General features: G+C 39.5%; 1 protein-coding gene across 1 annotated transcript in view; it reads left to right on the forward strand.

Annotated features, from left to right (window-relative positions):
* The first annotated feature begins 10,394 nt into the window (after nt 1-10,394).
* The window catches only part of RAB30 (RAB30, member RAS oncogene family), an 84,579-nt gene continuing 79,641 nt past the window's right edge, over nt 10,395-15,332 (forward strand). Inside the window, exon 1 of the mRNA XM_058687629.1 lies at nt 10,395-10,608. The gene's annotated coding sequence lies outside the window, so the exon portion shown is untranslated. The remainder of the gene's footprint in view (nt 10,609-15,332) is intronic.

Here is a 15,332-nt window from a genome sequence, read left to right on the forward strand (position 1 = left end):
CAGACAATAGCAGCCTCTTCCCCTGCTCATCCACAATGAAACAAATACTTAGTATTTGTTTTCAGGGATAATTTAGTACTTTTTAAAGAAGCATCAGAGTTTTCACCATGAGAAATAACAGAACGTCCTTTAAATCTACTTTATGGTGTGAGTATTTTGATTTTGAATTATATGAGGTAAGGTATCACAAGTGCTTAGGTATCTAAAGATTAACTAATTAAGCCTTGGATACAACAGTGAAAAAGAGAAAATTCTTATCATTAAAAAGTTTAACGAATATTCTTAATCAGGGGTTCATAGAATTTAGTGGGTCCATGATTTGGAAGGGGAAAAATTACATCTCTTTGTGCAATAACTTCTAATAAAATTTGAATGTAAGCATCATAGTAGTGCTAGCAGTAAAACATAATTTTAAAAAATGTTTAGCCATTTATTTTTGAGAGAGCGAGTGAGCGAGCAGGAGGGGGCAGAGAGAAAGAAGCTCCACACAGTCAGCGCAAAACATGATGCAGGGCTTGAACTCACGAACCAGGAGATCATAACCTGAGCTGAAATCAAGAGTTCGATGCCCAACCGAGTGAGCCACCCAGGTGCCCCAAAACATAATTTTTAATAGTTCACAGATGAACTGTATTTTCATATATTACAATTGTGTACAATTTGAAATACCATTTATAACCACCACTGTTGAAGTTGTAAATTATTAGAGCTACTGCTAGGTCTTGTTAATAAAGCATATTTATTTTTATGTAAAAGCTTTTGGTAACTATTTCATTACCATTGGCTTCCCTTTTTTTTTTTTTTTTGTTTGTTTATTTTTGACAGAGAAAGAGCGCGAGCGGGAGAGGGGCAGAGAGGGAGACACAATACGAAGCAGGCTCCAGGTTCTGAGCTGTCAGCACAGAGCCCTATGCGGGGCTCGAACTTAAAAACAGAGAGATCATGACCTGAGCCGAAGTCAGACGCTTAACCCACTGAACCACTCAGGTGCCCTACTCCCTTTGTTTTTTAAAATTTGAGACAGAAAGAGAAAATCCCAAGCAGACTCTGTGCTTTCAGTACAGGGCCTGAGGTGGGGCTCTGATATCACAAAGTGTGAGATCATAACTTAAGAAATCAAGAATCTGACGCTCAGCCAACAGTCACCGAGTTTCCCCAATCATTTGCTTCCTTTGTAATCCAATATACTGTTCTCTATACATTTAAAAACATTTTGTATTTTTGGAAAAGTGACCCATAGACTTTACTCGATTGACAAAGTGGTCCAGGACACTAAAAATGTTAAGTCTAGAGGGCCATAGTCTTCTTTATAGCTCCAGGGCCTTTAGCTTGGCAATTACTCAATACATTCTTACAGAATCAAAGAAATCAATTTAGAATGGATTGAAACTGTGCCCCAAATATTGATATTTTGTATGTCTATAATACTTTATGTATGGCTTATTATTCAAAAATTTTAATGAAAGTAGTATAGGGCATTTTGCTCATTTTTCAATCAGATGCTTTAGATTAAGATATAATTTGTTCATTTCCCTTAAAAAACCCTATATTATACACCTTAATTAAGCAATTCATGTGGTTGGGCTTTATTTTTCACTGAATATATGTGTGCAGAAATGCTTTTTAAATTTTGGCATCTGTATCTTAGAGTTACAGCAATAAGAGCTATTGAGCACAAAGGAAAGAAGACTGAGGAACATGAAAAATAGAGGGCCTATCTTTAGAATATTTAGAAGTAACTTTGGCAAGCTATTTCACCATGGTGCTTTCAAGAATAGGTAGAGAGCAATCACCCGATGAATTTATTAAAAATGCAGATCCCTAGATGTCAACCTTAGATTTTTTAGTGTATCTAGGTGGGACATCAGAATCTGCATTTTTAGCATGTATCCCAGATTTGGATGCCAGAAGCCTGTAGATCATACTGTAGAACTAACCCAGTGAGAAAGGTATCATTCCCACTGCACAGATGAAGTGAGGTAGTTTAAAAACTTGTTCAAAGTCCACATAGAAATTGGCAGAAGTGTGATTTCAACCCAGGTAGACTGGCTGAGACTGCTGTAAGCCACCATAGCATACTGCTTTTTGAGGGCTTTTTCATTTATTTCCTTCTTCTTAGGAAAACTCAATGAATTCAGCAACTGTTATTTTTGTAAGATTGAGTCTCAGAATGATGAATAAGCGCAGTCACTTAAGTATTGACATTCAAACTTAGGATTTGTTGAAGTCCTTACTTTTTAATAAAGCAAATTTCCACAATCAAGTTGTGATCTTAAAAGGATTTATCCATCATAATTTATAATACTATTGGCAAATACGTGATAAGTAGGCTGTAGTTCTATTTTGACCTCAACTAGTTCACAAGTATTTTAACAGGATGTTCTTACCAGCACTATAAGAAAAATTATTTTTCAGTTTCCTGTGAACTATTAAGTGAACTTGAAGTGAATTCTATACAACACCAAGATATATTCCGTAAATTTAGGGTTAAGTTACAATGGGCCATAAATAACTTTCCAGTTTCTACTGAAAACCAGAATGGGCTCAGGCACACAAATGAACCTGTATGAAGTCTATTTCTTATCTTAGACTACTGAGCAGGTAAGTATTAATACTTAATATTAACAATTAAGATAATTACCCACATTAACAGTAGTAAGCAGGAGTATTTGATAGGCTTCCAAATCTGGGTCTAACTTTGGGCCCATGACAATAAACAATTACATAGTTAACATTTATTTTCATGTTTTTTCCTCCTTCCAGACAGTTGATGTGGTAAGAGCGCTGAACAGCCTTAAATTTGCCAGAAACAGGTATTAGCCTGGACACAAAGTCAAGTGTTAGCTAACTTGGGAGTCATGTTGGATGTATGGGGCTTTGCACAATGCCTTGGTGTTCAAAATGTAACTTGGTAACAGCAATTCAATTGGTAGCCACAAGTCTTTTCTCAGAAATACTTCGTTATTTCTTCTGGTACCTATTTCATCAAAGGAAATGAAACATATTTGGACATACAGAGTGTCAGGATCTAGTAACAACCAACTTGTTCTGAGATTTTTGATTATACAGAATCCTTACCTGTCTTAGCTGTTCTCTTGCTGACACCTATTTATTCTGCTAGTTAAACCTCTGAAGGGAAGCAGCAGCTCACTTAAATTATTGGGTAATGATAGTGAGTTCAAGCAATGGAGAATTTAGTTCATAACTGCCAGAAACTGATTTTTTGTTGAGGGCTTTGTTGTCCTAAGATGTTAGATGCTTTTCTCTCGTGCATTTTTCTCTATTTCCACAATCCTACCTTCCTTATATAAATAACTTAAAGAATCTATTTCAGATTTCTCCTCCTCTAGGTAATGTATCTTGAAAACCACAGCTAGACAAGGACAAATTTTGTTCAAGTTTAATCTCCTGGTTCAAATGAGCACTGTTTTCTCTAACAGTGATTGTGAGGATCTCAGTCAGGTTTGCTTGGTAAGTATTAATGATATAGGTATAAAGGGCAAACACCACCTTTTTAGGACCAATAAGTTCTCGAAAGAAGCCTTGGTCATTGCTACTCTTTTTTGGAATTGTCATAAAAATGCACTATTCTTCAAGCAGAAGTTCGGTCAAATGGTAACCATGAAAACCCTTGAAGGAACTGGAAAGGAAAAATAATCAAATCAAATGGAAAGTACGGAGTATAATGTAGAAAAAAATTACAAAAGTACTTCAGAGCTCTTCCCCTCCTCTCCTGGCCCCATTCAGAGCAGTGTAGAATCCTAAATCCTGATTGCTTTGAGAAATGATCAGAGTGCCCTGAAGTAGTGTGATTTTGGCCTCTAAGTAGGAAGATTTAAATATAAACCCTCTTTCAATCCCACATGCCCTCTTTTTATATCCTATTATTTCTTGCCTCTTTCAGAGCCAAACTTCATAAAACAAATTATCTACATTAAGTACCTACTTCTTACCCTACTCCCATTCATTCACTCCCCAAACCCCTCAATTCTGGCTTCTTCTCAGTACTCGATTCTTCAGCTTTTCCATTATTAGCAACCCAGTACTCCAACAAATGCCAAACAGGTCCCAGGAATGTGAAAGAGCAGAGTTTATCTGCAAAATGAGAAAATCCAGCAACCCATCTCAAGCAAATACACAGTAACATGAAAAGCAACAAAAATTGCTCATAAATTACCTCAAGACAAGCAGGAAACAGAGAAGCAAACAATTTTGAAAAGACACACAAAAATGAATATTGAAAATGGGTCATGGGACTGAAACTCAAAACAGGCATAAAACCCAGCATTAAATACACAAAGTAAACAAAGTGGCATTGAAATGGAGATTCTTGCACTGAGACTGTCAAAAGCTAAAGAAGGTAATAAATGTAAAGTTCATCACCAAAAGTAACACTTAACTTTCACCACATTCATAACTGAGACAAAGGAGATGTACCACACTATTGTTAGTAAAGTATTTCACTGAAATAGGACGAGAGTGGTAAAGGTCATTTATTACTATACTTATATAAGTTGCTCTTTAGTATCAATATGTCAATTGTAAAGTAAATGCTCTAGTATGTCAATGTTATTTGCAGTTTACTCTTATATTACCACTTCTGCAACTGCTTTACTTGACCATTTTTAAAAACTTAAAAAAGCTATTCAATTTGATAAACATCTATGTGCTTAATTCATCAACTCATGAGTTAGGTGTTAAGAGGGTAACTGATGAACACTTCCTAAAAGGGTTTATGATATGACTGAGGATTGACCTTCACAGCAAGTTCAAATCCATATAGCACCCTCAATGTCTATGTATCAAGAATTTTAAGTATGTGCATACTTGCATAATTGCTTACAACTGCATATTTCTGCAGTTTCCTGAAAAGGTTTTATATTCATAAACATTTATGTTTGATTAAATTCATCTTCATATACTTCTGCAAAGAAATATTTTCTAGTGTTAAAATTATCCAAACCTATTAAAAACTGAGAAATCAAATCACAAGATAAATAGGGCTCACTTTTCTGGTTAATCATGAACTATGTACGTTTGGATTTTAAATCTTGACCTTGGGATATTTACTGCATTTACCTTCAGTGGCCTATAAACTCCAGCAGCAAAATTATGCCAATTTGTTTCAAACACCATGCGTCATCTAAGACTAGAAAACATACGTTTTAGTTTCCTGAATATTAACTCAAAGTAGTATTTAAAATATGAAATATTAAAGTTTCCAGAATGTGTTAAGGTCTTCCCTAGAGAAAGTCCAACCGCTAAACTCTGTATGGCACATGCTGTGTTCACTCATAGAAATGTACACTAGAAAACATCTAACTTAATCTAAGGTGAGGTCTGTAAAGATGTTTTCATAAAATGTTTTTTCCCCCTTTAAGTTTACTTGTCTCAACTCTGTGATCAGGTTAGAATAACTTTTAATGTACTTGTTGGGTCTATATCACCTTTGGGTTGCTGGCATTTCATTTCTGAGAAAGGTTAAGAAAATTATTTCTATTTTGGAAAAGAGATAAAGATAGCAAAAGAGATAGTTGTTCTCTCAAATTTTATAGGTTGGCATAGAAAAGTATTATTTTAGAACTTTTTAAGATATAAAACACTTCTTTTATGCAGTATGGGCTGAAAAAGATTGTTGCCCCATATCACTGTATCAAAGGAAGAAATGGAACTATTTTGCTAGGAACTTGGTCATGTAAATTTGACCAAATTGTTGAAAGAGTACATCTAAGGTAACCTCTGTCCTTATGACTCTAAACTACTCTGTGGCTAATTTTTAAAAGCATCCAATAAAAAAATTACATTTACCCAACTGTTAAAAATTAAAAAAAAAAAAAAAAAGATCCACAGCAAATTTACATATTCCAAAATCCTTTCCTAAATGTTTTACACAATTATTTTTGTTTAATCTTCATCAACATCCCTAGAGGCTGCTAATTATCAATGAGGCTTAGAATATTACTAATTTCTGTGATACTGAGCAAGCTATTCAATGTAGATTTCACACTGAAGCAGCAGGAATGGAAGCCAATATTCCTCAAAATACTGAAGTCAGTCTTCACATTCCATATCCAATAGGACTTCCCTCAACTAAAGATGGACCCATTAAGTGCCTGAATTCTAGGACTGCTTTCATAATTTGAAATGCTTGTCCTCTTGAATGTTGTATTCATTCCTTAGCAGACACAGATGACAGAATGTTACAGGATTTGAATGCAAAGACCCCAGACAAATTCAGTAATGAATCAAAGAATTTGGAACTTACAAAAAAAAAAGATACTCTATTGTATACCATTCACCTAAATACCAAGAATACTAAGATTGTTGGAGAATAAGAAGCTGGTGGCACTGGAAGAATGTCCTGAAGGAAAGGGACAGAACAGCAAGAAACCAAAAGCAGTTTAATTCTCAGGACGGAAAGCTGCTGGGACTGCTCGTTCTCTCCAGAAGGACATCATACAGGCGCGAGGCCTGGGGATAAGAATGTTTTGTCTGGTGCCATGACCCAGTATGGAATACACTGAAGGTGCGTGACCTGTCAAGATGCCAAATACTATGTTGTATGTGCTTGCTGTCATCAGACAATTTGCAAAAATAAAAGAGGCTTGAGCCAGGGGACTGATGCTTCGGCTCCTGGAATCTTAGCCCCCTGCTTTCCAATTCTCTTGTCACTGCACCTTTAGGACTCATCTCTCTAGATAAGATAACATCTTTATTTATTTTTAAAAGTTTATTTATTTTTGAAACAGAGAGAGCATGAGCACAGGATGGGGGGGGGGGTGAGGACGGAGGGGGAGAGAGGGGGAGAGAGAGAGAGAGAGAGAGAGAGAGAGAGAGAGAGAGAGAGAGAGAGTGAGTGAGTGAGTCAGAGTCCCAAGCAGGCTCCACGCTTCCACCACAAAGCCCAACACAGGGCTCAAACTCATGAACCTGTGAGATCATGACCTAGGCTGAAACCGAGTCAGATACTCAACTGATTGTGCCACTCAGGCACCCTGACATCACCAATTTTAAAAACTTAGGATTCACAGCAAGGAAAGGAGTTATGGAAGAGAAAAGTTATTTTCAAAAAATTCTAGTATCTTGTTGCCTTTTTTTTAGATACTTCTTTTAAATATCTGAATAGCTTGGGACACCTGGGTGGCTCAACAGGTTGAGTACTTGACTTGATTTTAGCTCCAGTCATGATCCTAGGGATGTGGGATCAAGCCCCACATTGGGTTCCATGCTCAGCATGGAGCCTGCTTGGGATTCTCTCTCTCTGCCCTTTTTCCAGACTCCTGCTCTCTAAAATTAAAAAAAAAAAAAAAAAAAAAAAAAAAAATCTGAATAGCTTTACCATAACCTTGTGATAGCATGAGCTCTTATTCAATAAGTGTCTCTTATCCTTACTTTCTTAGTATTACACTCAACTCTAAGAAATATCCAGATAATTCAAGATATCATGGTACTCATAAGGCTAAACTAAATCTCCCCCAACCCACTCCCCTCACCAATGTATAGACTGATCCCCAGATCATTTCCTCATCTACACACTTTCAGAATTCATTTATGGGTATAATTACTAATAAGCCTGTAATCTTTGCCAAAACTTTTATTATTACTAGTGTAATGCACCACAATAAACACAAATATGGGATGTAGAGAACTACTCTACCCTACCACTGTCCACTCACTCATAGTTTTAAAAATACACAATGGGTTCCAACCTAGCAGAATAATTCAACAATAATTCAACAGATGAGTGGACAACTGTTTTATTTTATAATTTTAGAGTTCTCTATATATTTTTATTTTATTTTAGAGTTCTCAGCTACATATTTTTATAGTTCTCTATGTGATCCTGACACTTGAAGCTGTTGAAAAAAAACCCTGCCATAAGAGCAAATGACTCCATACTCTTTAATAAGCTACCTATAATTATAACACAAATCAATATCTTAATTCTTTTCTGAGATGAAAAGAACTTAAGTTGCTTTACCCACCTGAAGCATTCCTAATCCCACTTTTCAACGTTCACCTAACCCAGTGCTTTCTCTGGATCACTGAGGCTAATCTTTCAGAAGCTGGTGTCCAATTCCTCAAATATTAACTTTGTAAATAAAATTTCTAAAGAAGGATGCAGACTTTTTCCCCCTAAAAGCTAAAGGTTAAATCAGAGTCTTTTTAAAGATATTAAATAGATGTTTCATTTCTTTATGGTTAGATGTCCACTGGATGTAAGCCTGGAAAACTTCAAACTACCTAAACATATGACAAATTATACACTATAGAAATCACTGCATCATATAGGTCTAGTTTCTCACATACAAGATTTGTAAGCAATCTGCCCCCTGCCCCTGCAAATTTGTCTTCCATAGTAACTCAGATTGAGGATGTTATTGCTTATATAAAGAAATATCTTCTACAACGAACAAGATTCACTAAAGGTTTGTAAAATAAGACACACCAGTGAAACACCAACCCCTAAAAATAATTTAAGAGTTTGAAACTAAGCCTAAACGCAAACCTGTCCAATTTTCTCTCTGTTAAGTGTAAAACACTTAGGGGCACCTGACTCAGTCGGTTAAGCGGCAGGGCTCTCTGCTGTCAGTGCTTTCGATCCTGTCTCCCATTCTCTCTGCCCCTCCCCTGCTCATATTCTCTTTCTCAAAAATAAGTAAACATTAAAAAAAAAAGTGAAACACTTCTACAGTTATACTGAAGGTCAGAAAGAAAACAGCAAATATTTTGCTCCCTTTCCTATACTTACCATTACTTGCAAAGACAGTATTTCTGAACAGAAATATTTGTATGAGTCTTTCCCATTGTATTGCATGGATAAATGAAACCAACACATATTTTGTTAAAAATGAAATAAAGCCTTTCATCTTGTGACTTGTTCTCAGAAACATGGCAGACCATTCTTCTATGTTTTTGAAGTTGTCATCTGCATACATCTGAAAGACTGTTTCTACCATGTTTTTATCATTTCTAATCACTCTGCTTAGCCTTTCCTGATAGGAGAATACATTCATCACCTGTAGTATTACTAACAGAGAGGTGAAATGCATACCCTTACTGACCCAAAGTAACAAGTTTTGTTTTCAGAATAATTGTGCAAAAGGGAGAAAAACAGCATAAGTATTATTGCATTTTTAACCCTTCAGACACCCTCAGGAGGAAAAGAAATTTTCCATCTTTCACAGTGTAGACAGACTCTGAAAAAGAACAAATACACAGCATTGTTTCAGTAACACAATTAGGAAAAAATACAGTTCATTTGAGATACTGAGCAAGATAACTTAAGACCAGTGACTTTCGTTTCATTTTTAAAAAATTAATTCTTAAAGTAATAGTATATATGGAATACCAAAGGTGAAACACTAAATGTATTTTTAAAATAAGTTGGTGATTAATGCTAATGAACACCCTGTCTTCTCAGTATTTTAGCATACAATCTAGTTTATTCAAGAACCCACGTTACTCCGAAACCGATAGCCAGCCGTCAATGGGCCTGTCATCAAAAACATCCTGGGCATTTTAAACCGGGTGTTACTCCTTTACACCTCTCTTAGTCTTTTCTTAATTGCGGCGCCAAAGCACCGTCCCTTTCCAGCTTTAGCTACCAGAGCCAACATCGATTTTTCGACATCGATTTCTTTGGACCCTTCTGCAAATCATTCCTTTATGAAAAAGCAAAGAGGGTCCGAAACTTTGCGGAGGGTTAACTAAGGTTGGAGTATCAATGACAAAAAGATAAAAATAAAATTGGGAGAAATAACCCAACTCCGTGGGTAGAAGCGGGCTCCTCCGAAGTGAAACGGGTAACCGTCCGGCGTCCCCGCAGCCCAACAAAGACACTAACCGCTCCGAGTGTCCTGTTAGCGGGCCGAAATGATGCTCCGAGCTCAGAAGTAAACCCACTCCCTCAATCTCTTAATAAGAAAAAGGAGCAGGAGGTGTAGGGGGCCTATATACAACCTGCTGGACCGTAAGGCCGAGGCCCAGTCGGCCTCTTGATTCTGCCTCCAGCCGGACCCGCCCTACAATCTGTCCCCAGATGCCGCCTCCACCCCAGGTCCCCAGGTTCGGGCCTTAGGCTCTCCAACCGGTTTATCCTCCACCTCACCGTCCCCACTGCACCACCACTCGGCTCGCAATCTCCCTAAAACCTCAGCCGGGATCCGCAGAAACGTCCCAGCACTCCTAACATGGCGGCCGAGTCCCCTTCGCTCCTTTCGCCCACTCCGGGCACGTCCGACCTTGGCGCATTTTGGGCATTGTAGTTCCCGCGATAGCCTCGGTGTCCTGCCAGGCCTTTAGAAGACTACGATTCCCAGAATGCACCGCTCCTGAGCATGGCTATTGGGGCCTTTTGGACAGAGGGATGATGTCATTGCAAAAACCCCACTGCATTCATTGTGCTACGGTCTATCCACCCCCCTGCTGCTGCTGGGCTTGCGATTGCCGCTTGCTCCAGCTGAGCTAAGAGTAGCAGCAGCACCAGGGCAGGGACTCACTCCAGCCCTTGGACTTAGGACATCGCAACACGTTCCCTTGCCTGCGTGACTCATTCGCACATCATTTTTGTTTATGCCTGGGGTGGGGAGAAATATCCCAAACCAGGTGAGTTGAAGTGATTTATTCAAATGGTTCTACCAAGTTATTCCTCCCGCTTAATTCTCAAGGCTTTCTTTTGGGAAGATGGGGGCGGGAGGGCTGGAGAGGTGCTCGCAAGTGCTGCTAAGCGAAAAGCTCTGCAATTTGGGTCACTGCAAAGAACAACTCTAGCAACCTTCCCCCGCCGGAGGACCGATTCCTGCCAATTCCCTAGTCGCAACTCCCCTCAACCTTTTTGAGGGTGGAAGAGGGGGCTGGGCTGGGGAGGATGTTGGGAAGTGCTCTTGGAAAATCAGAAGAAGGCAGAGGTGGCGGACTGCAGTCCTGTCACAGACGGCCCCGAGTGCTGAGGTTTTGAGTGGGAAGGGGTGATGCGTGGGGAGAAATGGAGACAGTGATTTACTGTGGTTGCACTACTTTAGAACATTTCTATGTCGCTCGAGCAAGCACACACTATTTATTTTTAAGATGAGCGTGCTTCTCCTGAGTAGGTTAAGTTTTGTGGGGCTCTATTTTATGTGTGTGTGCCTATGTCGTTTGTCTCGCCTTTTCTGATGATTTGAGGTGACAGTGTCCTTTAATGGTGCACTCCCTGCCAGTCAGAAACATTTCACGTGTCTGAGGAAGCTTCTCTTAGGCTGCTGGAAGCAGCATTTTTGTTAAGTGTTTTTCTTCTCCCTACTGCAGGATTGTTTGGAAGTGGAGCCGACAGATTTGTGCTCGTGTGAGTGTTTTAAATTATGTTGCAGTAGGCTCCTTGCCACTGACAATGGTACCATAATGAGCTGCCTTTTCGTGTGGCACAGTCACCAGTCACAACTAATGGTTTGGAGAAGGGATCATTAGGGAAACCCTGGTTCGTTTTAACGCATTGGGGAAAGGGAAAGTTAGAAGCACTGCTAACCTTCATTTACCATTACTGAAAGGTACTCACAAGATACCTTCTGAAAGGAAGAGTGATCCTGGCTAGGGAAACTCAGGAGCATAGTAGTGTTTTTTTGTTTTTTGGGTTTTGTTTTTAAGCCAACTGACGCACTTAATAGGACAGTAAGCATTCTGGCTTGTATGATTTTGGCTTTTTTCTTGTAAGAGTTGTTAGGATGATTAGTGCAATAAATGTTACTTGGAGATAAACAGCTGGCTGACTCCAGAACAGATGGGGCCAGTCTTAGCTGAGAGATCTACAACCTTGGAAATGAATGGACTTGGGGTCAACCACACCCCCTCCTGGAATGTCAAAAGAAGGAGAAATGCCAGAGCATTTTATGCTTACTCCAAACTGCCAAACCTTTTTTTAGCCAGGTCAGGCATTGTGAAAGTCATTACTGGTTGTCTTCTGCTGCTGAACAAATTTTGTTCATTTTTGATTCAGACCTTAGGTCTCCAAAGTTGCAGCTGGGTGATGCTTCGTTAAATGCTGCTTGTTACTGAATGCAAAGGACAGTCTATTATATGGGCTTTGTAGTAGAGTGATTTATTGGGATGCAATTAGCAGCTTTGGGATTTGGGAAAAGACTGCCTGGCTTTGCCTCTCTCTACGTTTCTCTGGTGCTTACTGTGTATTCTCCTGGCCAGCCTCCCCTTTTTGCCTGTAACTTCCTTGCCCCACCCCTCTGTCTCTTGAAATTCTTTCAGTTTCTTTCCCTGTTTCTCCATTTACAATTCCCATTTTTCCTCTCCATGTCAAAATTTTCCTCTTATTACCAATATATCACGTCTAAGCCTTTTTCCAATCTCTGAATACCCTCCTCACCCCTTCTTTTTTTTCAACGTTTTTTTTTTTTTTTAATTTATTTTTGGGACAGAGAGAGACAGAGCATGAACGGGGGAGGGGCAGAGAGAGAGGGAGACACAGAATCTGAAACAGGCTCCAGGCTCCCAGCCGTCAGCCCAGAGCCTGACGCGGGGCTCGAACTCACGGACCGCGAGATCGTGACCTGGCTGAAGTCGGACGCTTAACCGACTACGCCACCCAGGCACCCCCTTCCTCACCCCTTCTTTACCTCACTCAGAAACTCAATGGTAGATGTAGACTTGGTGAGTATTTATTCCACAGAGTCCTCTTGGACTTTTCTCTTTCTTTCAGTGGGTGCCAAGCAAGATGAGCAGCAATGAGCCTGACCTTGTGGCCTTTGTGGCTTCTGTGACAGACATAATTTGGCCTCAGCAGCTTGTGGACAGTGCATGTTGCCACTGAGCGCATGTCACTGTTCTTTCCCTTGGCACCTGTATTAAGAACTGCCAGTGTGTTAGCAAGGTTTTTAAATGCTTTACCTGAGGGGCACCTGGCTGGCTCAGTCGGAAGAGCAAGAGACTCTTTACCTTGGGGTCATGGTTTGAGCCCCACATTGGGTGTAGAGATTACTTAAATAAATAAAAACTTAAAAAAAATTGCTTTACATGAAATGTTCTCTTAATTCCCAAGGATAAGAAGACTTCAAATGGCTTCTGCGTCATTTAATACTTTTTTTTTTTTTTTTTCCTGATTCCTGCTCCAGTAAGTGGTGGGAAGGCCATCTTCTCTGTTGACTGCTGAGGAGCAATCCAGGTGGCCAAACTGCCCCTTTTTTTTTTTTTTTTTTTTTAAAGACAGTTGGAGTGGCAACAGTGTTCCCTCCTGTGGTGTCTTCTTTTGGATGAAAACATTTGTTATTTTATATCGCCCCTTAAGGAGAAGGGAGTGGTGGTGGTTATGTGTGTTTAACATTAGTGCTTTTCTAGGCATTGAGTCTGACTGTTGGTAGTATGGGGGCAACCAGTGTGACAGGCAGATTCAGAAGGTCTTCTAGACATGTCTCTCACCACCTTCTCATTACTCATTTTCTTAAAAAAATTTTTTTTAATGTTTATTCTTTGAAAGAGAGATAACATGAGCAGGAGAGGCACAGAGAGAGGGAATCACAGAATCTGAAGCAGCTTCCAGGCTCTGAGCTGTTGGCACAGAGCCCGACTTGGGGCTTGAACTCACAAACCACGAGATCACCTGAGCCAAAGTCAGACGCTCAACCAACTGAGCTTCCTAGGCTCCCCTCAGTACTAATGTTCTTATTTTAAGATCCTCCCCCTCCTACTGATGCTTTGTAGTGTTTTAAAGGGACAAATGAGCTGACTGATGGGTTAGATTTAGCGCCATCACTATCTCTGTGACCTTGAATAACTATGCATTTCTTTCTGCCTCTGTTTACATATTTGCAAATAGATAACGATCCTTGCCCCTTGGCTTACTTAGCCTCATATCATCATAGCCTGCTACCATTTGGTCCCAGTTCATCATTCTGACAGCAAATATTAATTGAGCAACTACTGTGTCTTCAGGACTGAGGATATATCAGTGGGAAGAGAGGTTTCCCCTGCCCTCATGGCGTTTCTATTCTACCAGGGAGATAATCATTGGACAAGTAATCACAGTGTAATGAATGTTACTGACAAAAAGGAGATGTGCTATAAGGTCGAATAGGAGTGCCTCACTGGTGCTTTCACCCTGTCTAGGGGAATCAGAGAAGGATTCCTATAGGAGACAACACTTCAGGAAACTTGAAGAGTGAGTGAAAGTAACTTAGGTTGTCAATGAGAGGTGCTTACAGGGACACAAAGAAGGCTTCTGACAAGGGAAACTGCATGTTCAAAGTACAAAAGAAAGAGCAGTGAATATGAGGGTTTGAAAGGACGTCAGTCAGTATATGGAAGCAGAGCAAAGGGGAGCGAGACCAGAGCAGGCTGGAGAGGTGGGCAGAGTGTAGAGAGTTTTCTGAGCCTTATGTGAATTTTGGTCTTTATTCTAACAGTAATAGGAACCTAATAAAGGGCTTTAGTTAGCTAGATGAATTATATATGTAGAATGATATGGAAAACATCACCTTAGCTGTTATGTGAAGAAGAGATTGGAGGAAAGGACTGGCCAAAGTGAATGTGTGGATGACAAGTAGCAAGTCATTCTTGTAGTCTGCATGAAGGATGATGGTGGCTTGGGTCTAGGGTGGTGGCAGATGGCTTGGAGAGAAGGAAAGAGATTGGAGAGATGCTCAACTTGAAGATGATAACTGATAAGATTGTTGATTGAGTAGATGTGAGGATAGAGAGGAGTCAAGAGAATTTTTCCTTGAGCAACTGGGAATGCCATTTTTAGAAAAAAAGAACACTCGACAGAGTCCAGATTTTTGTTTGTTTGTTCAAGGAGGGACTTTTGGGCAGGTTGACTCTGAAGCTCCAGACAGACATCAAGATCTTTCTCTTCTTCAGCCTGTCCAAGTGTAGGATGTGGCATAGTGGACTTGAAGACAGCTCTGTGAAGCTTTCTAAGATCAGGTGCTGCTTATTTATTAGCTGTATGATGTTGGACATGTTATATTCTATTTCTGAACTTTGGTTTCCTCATCTGTAAAATATATTTATTCTATTAATTTATGCTGATTCCCCCTAGCTGTATATGTACCATGCTAAGAATACAGTATTGAATGAGATAGTGTTTGCTTTGGCAGAATTCACTTGGTGAGAGAGACAAACATAGTCACATAAAGAGAGTTATGTAGGCCACCATAGGAGAGCACAGCCCCAAGGAAGGCTTTCATTCTTTCTTATTGGTGAGAGGGGCAGGAGACCTTTGACCTGAGACATGAAACAAGAAAGGGCTCCAAATAGAGTATCTTGCACAGATTATCTTGCACAAACAAACTCTGAAAGTTTGTTGACTGAGTAAATTAACTTAAGTCACTGAGGGTCCATTCAAAAGC

This window comes from Neofelis nebulosa, chromosome 10 (genome assembly GCF_028018385.1).
Source record: "Neofelis nebulosa isolate mNeoNeb1 chromosome 10, mNeoNeb1.pri, whole genome shotgun sequence".
Lineage (NCBI taxonomy): Eukaryota > Metazoa > Chordata > Mammalia > Carnivora > Felidae > Neofelis > Neofelis nebulosa.